This window comes from Carlito syrichta, unplaced genomic scaffold (assembly GCF_000164805.1).
Source record: "Carlito syrichta isolate Samal-C Ts95f unplaced genomic scaffold, Tarsius_syrichta-2.0.1 Scaffold309115, whole genome shotgun sequence".
Classification (NCBI taxonomy): domain Eukaryota; kingdom Metazoa; phylum Chordata; class Mammalia; order Primates; family Tarsiidae; genus Carlito; species Carlito syrichta.
This window is the reverse complement of record NW_007253211.1, coordinates 102,470-108,534: the sequence shown is the minus strand read 5'-3', so window position 1 is coordinate 108,534 and position 6,065 is coordinate 102,470. Positions and strand designations below refer to the sequence as shown.

General features: G+C 40.5%; 1 protein-coding gene across 1 annotated transcript in view; it reads right to left on the bottom strand.

The window, feature by feature from the left end:
- CUNH6orf106 (chromosome unknown C6orf106 homolog) overlaps positions 1-6,065 on the bottom strand; it is a 94,381-nt gene that overhangs the window by 77,721 nt on the left and 10,595 nt on the right. The window lies entirely within an intron of this gene.

Genomic DNA, 6,065 nt, shown 5'->3' with positions numbered 1-6,065 from the left:
CTCCAACTCAAAAAAAAAAAACCAAAAAAAACAATTTTTTAAAATTATAGATCAATTATATTGAGGTATAATTTATATAGCATTAAATCCACTCATTTTAGTTGTACAACTTAATAATTTTTAATAAAGTTACAGAACTGTACAACCATCACCATGTTTTAAAATATCGTAATATTTCAGACCATTTTCATTATCCTAATAATGTCCCAATCCCTGGAACCTACTAATACATAAAGTTACATGGCAAAGGGGAATCAAGGTTGCTAATCAACTGACCTTAAAATAGGGAGACTATCCTGGATTACCCAGTTGAGCACAATGTAATCGCTTCCTTAAGAATAGAAGAAAAAGCCGGGCTGGGTGGCTCAGCCTGTAATCCTGCGCCTTTGGGAGGCTGAGGTGAGTGGGATTACCTGAGTCCGCGGGTTCGAGACCCGCCTGGGCAACTTGGCGAGACCTCATCTCTACAATAAATAAAAAAACCAGCCGGGCGTGGTAGTGCGAGCCTGTAATTCCAGCTACTTGGAAGGCTGAGGCAGAAGGATCACCAGAGCCCAGCAGGTCGAGGCTGCGGTGGCCGGGAGCAGCCACTGCACTCCAGTCTGGGCGACAGAGTGAGACTCCAACTCAAAAAAAAAGAAATGGGGCCATGAGTCAAGGAATCCCTGTGGCCCCTGAAAGCAGGAAGCAGGAAAAGGCAAGGAAACAGATTCTCCAGAAGAAATAGAGTGCCAAGAACACTGTAATTTTACCCTAGTTAGACTCAAACTTGTTAAGATTAAAAATGGGTCGGGCTTGGTGGCTCAGCCTGTAATACCAGCATTTTGGGAGGTCAAGGCGAGTGGATTGCCTGAGCCCGCGGGTTCAAGACCTACCCGGGCAACTTGGTGAGACCTCATCTCCATAATAAAACAAAAAATTAGCCGGGCATGGTAGTGCATGCCTGGAGTTCCAGCTATTTGGAAGGCTGAGGGGAAAGGATAGTTGGAGCCCAGCAGGTCGAGGCTGCAGTGGCCGGGAGCGGCCACTGCGCTCCAGTCTGGGCGACGGAGTGAGACTCCAACTCAAAAAAAAAAAAAAAAGGTTAAAAACGTATGTGTTTTTTAAGCCACACAGTTTGTGGTAAGTTATTATAGCACCAAAAAACTAATATAATAACTATATATTGTATTATTCTTTCTGCTTTACTGTATATGTCAAAATATTCACCGTAAAAACTATGAATATGAAGGCAGAATAAAGACTGCAATTGAAACAGGTTTTTTTTCTTTTGAGACAGTGTCTACCTAGTTTCAAGCTCTGGGATTCAGCCTCCCAAGTAGCTGGAACTACAGACACACGGGGCACCACAGCACCCAACTCAAAACAATACTGTTTTTTGCTGAGTCATTTCCTTCATCATAACTCTGCTTCCAAGAACTCAATTTTCCATCAAAGACGCATATTTAGAAATAACTCCCATTTGTGTTGTCCCTGAATTTAACTGTCATGAAAACTTCCTGAAATGGTAAACAATCACTAGGTTTGGTACTAACTGAAATCTCCAAAAAGGCAGGAACTGGCCCAGAGGACACATGAAAATGTATGATACCCAAAATGTCCCACAATGACAATAAAAAAGGTGATTCAGTCAAAACTATTTTCATAAACAAAACATCTATGATTTACTGTTGTTCACGAAACTTTCAGAAATGGTTTAAAACAGCAGTTATGAAATGATCAGGTAAATCTAAAATTAAGTATGCTTTCAAAAGTTTGTCTACCTGACAGGGAATTTGCAGTAAGCCAGCAGTGGTCAAAATTACCTTACCCTACAGCCTGGTCAAAGAGTTATTTTAAAACACACACACACACACACAAACACACAGAGAAACTTTTAGAGTTATCTTAAAACACACATACACACACACACACACAGAAACTTTTAGAGTTATCTTAAAACACACATACACACACACACACACACACACACACACACACACAGAGAAACTTTTGTTTTTTTGTTTGCTTGTTTATTTGAGATACAGTCTTGCTTAGTATCCCAGGCTAGAGTGCAATGGTCAATCACAGCTCACTGTAGGCTTAAACTCCTGAGCTCAAGCAATCCTCTCACCTCAGTCTCCTGAGGAGCTAGGACTACAGGTGTGCCACCATCACGCACAATTTTGGTTTTTTAGTTTTTTTTGTAGAGATGGAAGTCTTACTATGTTGTCAAGGTTGATCATGAACTCCGGGTCTCAAATTATCCTCCCATCTTGGTCTCCTGCACCTGGCTGGTTTTTTACTTTTTTTTTTTTAAGAAAAGAGTGTCGTAACACAAAATTATGAATCAGCATTCCATTATCAAATCTAGTTCTTGTTTCTGAATACACGAAAAAATTGCATGAGCTTCAGAAAGAAACACCACACATTTTTGCATATACCTTTGGTTAAAATGTTTCACACCTGTCTAATATTTCTTGCCTTTGAGTGTGCTACAGAGACTAGCTTTAGTCTCTTCAGTTTCATCACTCCTAAAAAAAACAATGCTGGTCATACAACCAGCACATTTCACCTCCAAAAATGTACCCTAGGATACACATCTAAGAGAAAATCTGTAACTCTGTGCTATCAATCTTATTCTCTTCTCTAACAAAAGGTAATAAACCTTGGCCATATTCTGATGAACAAAACCAGTGCAATGTAACCTAACACTAGTAAATAATGTCACATGGCACTTAGACTCTGACCCCCAACTCCACTTATTCTGTAGCCAACTGATCTCTAAGCACTCTGTGGACATATTTAGTTACTTTCTAGTAAATGTGATATACCAGATATGCGACCTTTAAAAAGATATGAACTTGCCAGGCTCAGTGGTTCATGCCTGTAATCCCAGCACTTTGAAAGGTGGAGGCAAGAGGACTAAGTCCAAGGCTTCCAGACCAGCCTGGACAACTTGGCGAGACTTCATCTCTACAATCAGTCAAAAAATTAGCTGGGCATGGTGGCATGCACCTGTAGTTCCAGCTACTTGGAAGGCTGAGGCAGAAGGATCATTTGAGCCCAGCAGGTCGAGACTGTGTTGGACATGAGCGTGCCACCGCGCTCCAGCCTGGGTGAGAGTGAGACTCCAACTCAAAAAATAAATAAATAGCTATGGATTTACAGCTAGGGGACTAAATTAAACTAGACAGAACTTGGAAAAATAATGTAATAAAAGCAGATTTTATGACAACGCACAAACATGAGAAGAACAGGCCCCCTTTACTTTCATAAACTAATAAAATGACAGTGTAAGTACATAAGGGATTGCTGAATTTTAAATAATAACTAATCAGTGAGCACAGACAAGGGATACTACATTTAAAGACTATTTCCTGTAAAAGTCCTTGCAAATAATCTCAAATATAGTTCATGTTTTCATGTTCTGGGCAACCAATGTTTCAGATGACAAGCAATCAGGTTTGCGACAGCTCATCCAACTACAGCATTTGTTATGCCTCAAGAATAAAAGGAGTTTTAGTCGGGCTCGGTGGCTCAGCCGGTAATCCCACGCCTTTGGGAAGCTGAGGTGAGTGGATTGCCTGAGCCCGCGGTTTTGAGACCTGCCTGGGCAACTTGGTGAGACCTTGACTCTACAATAAATCAAAAAAATTAGCCGGGCGTGGTAGCGTCCTCCTATAGTTCCAGCTACTTGGAAGGCTGAGGCAGAAGGATCGCTGGAGCCCAGCAGGTCGAGGCTGCAGTGGCCGCAAGCGGCCACTGCACTCCAGTCTGGGCGACAGAGTGAGACTTCAACTCCAAAAAAAAAAATAGCTTCTTTACATGACACTGCATAATTATCATCAGTAAGACTACTATGAAAAAAAAAAATCACAAAACCATCCAAAGATATATGAAAAACCTATCCAATTTGGTTTACAAAGAAAAAATACTGAAAACTGGGAGTGGAAATCTGTAGCTTTTGCTGATTCTTTCTAGAAAAGATTGTCTCTCAAAGATTAAAGATCAGCATACATACCCAAATAATGAAAATATATTGAAGGTGTTTACATATCTCAAGTTTCACAAAGGTCAATGAGATCTCTCTTCAATACCCTTTTTTTGGATCCTATGTGGCTGAAGGTAAGGAAATAAACCACACACTGTTAAGATAAACTAAAAAGTGACCAAACTTTGCTTTATTCACGATGAAGTCCTTTCATGACTCTCATTTGATATATTTCATTTACAAATTAGCAGTATCTTTACAGAAGAATGCCAACTAATAAATGAAGGAACAACAAAATCAGATAACAATTTTATTGCAACTATTATGCAATAATCAAGTCAGGCAAGGATCATCAATCTATAGTAAAACAGTTGAGAGGAAGAATGTTGGGAAATGGATATTCCCACAGATTACTTATTAATTACAAAAAAGAAAAACAGATGGACACCATTTTAACCAAATATTCAACTTGAGCATAGTCAGTAATAGGATAAACTAACATCATATGCCTCCTGGTGTAATGCAATGGAAAACACAACAACATCTATGTATTATTTCCAACCAAAAATTTTTTGTTGTTGTTGAGTTGGAGTCTCACTCTATCACCCAGATCAGAGTGCAGTAGCCGCTCCCGGCCACCACAGCCTCGACCTGCTGGGCTTCGTTAATCCATCCGCTGCAGCCTTTCAAGTAGCTGGAACTACAGGGGCACACTGCCACACCCAGCTAATTGTTTTGATTTATTGTAGAGATGAGGTCTCGTCAAGTTGCCCAGGCGGGTCTCGAACCCGCGGGCTCAGGCAATCCACTCACCTCGGCCTCCCAAAGCGTGGGATTACAGGCTGAGCCACCGAGCCCGGCTCAGAAATTTTTAACCTGAATCTAAGCATGAGGAAATAAGCACAGTAATCAATAATATAATACCCTCTAGAAGGCAACTGGCCTGGACTCAAAAAGGTCAGTGTCATAAAACACTCAAAAAAGGCAAGGCAACTTTTCTAGATTAAAGAAGACTAAAGAGACATGACAACCAGATGTAGCATGGCATCCCTAAGAAGATTCTGGATTTAAACAAAAAGTTAAAAAGGGCATTTGGGGACAAATGGAAAATTTAGAGATCGGCTATATGTTACATAATACTATTGTTTCCATGTTAAATTCTTTGAGGGTGACAATACATTGCAGTTATGTAGGATGATGTCCTTGTTTTCTTAGGATATGTTTGCTTAAGAGCGCATGGGTGAAATGTCACAATGCCTGAAACAAAAGGTTGGGGGGAAAAATGTACACAATCCACAGAGAAAGCTTTCATGATAAGATGCAGAGTATAAATTACTTTGGAAAACAAAACAGTTTAACAGATTCTTAAAAAGTTACATATAACTTTTTCATACAAACTAGCAATTCTACTCCTATGTATCTACCCAAAAGAAAGTTAAAACCATAGCCCCACAATGTCTTACAAGTGAAAAGTACATAGCATAATCCATAATATAGCCAATAAGAAAAAACAAGTCAAATATCCATTAACCTATAAGTTGATATATCATAATTATTTGAATCCTAATGTCTCAAAATGGTCACCCATATCAAGTAATATTGAGCCCACAGTGAAGATGATCACTCCTCAATGCAATAAACATGTATGTAACAGACCTATTGTTGTTACACAAGACCTAAAACAAACCAATAAAAAGTAAAGAGTGGGGCTGGGTGCAGCAGCTCATGCCTGTCATTCCAGCACTTTGGGAGGCCAAGGCAGGAGGATCGCTAGAGCCCAGAAGTTCAAAATCAGCCTGGGAAACACAGTGAGACACTGTCTCTACAAAAAAATCAAAAAATTAGCCAGGTATGGATAGAGGGCACCTGTAGTCCTGGCTACCGCGGAGGCTTAAGAGAGAGGATTAGGCCGGGCTCGGTGGCTCAGCCTGTAATCCCAGCACTTTGGGAGGCCAAGATGAGTGGATTGCCTGAACCTGTGGGTTCAAGACCAGCCCGGGTACCTCACAAAATCATAATAAAAAATATTGATTAATGCCGGGCTCGGTGGCTCAGCCTGTAATCCTGCGCCTTTGGGAGGCTGAGGTGAGTG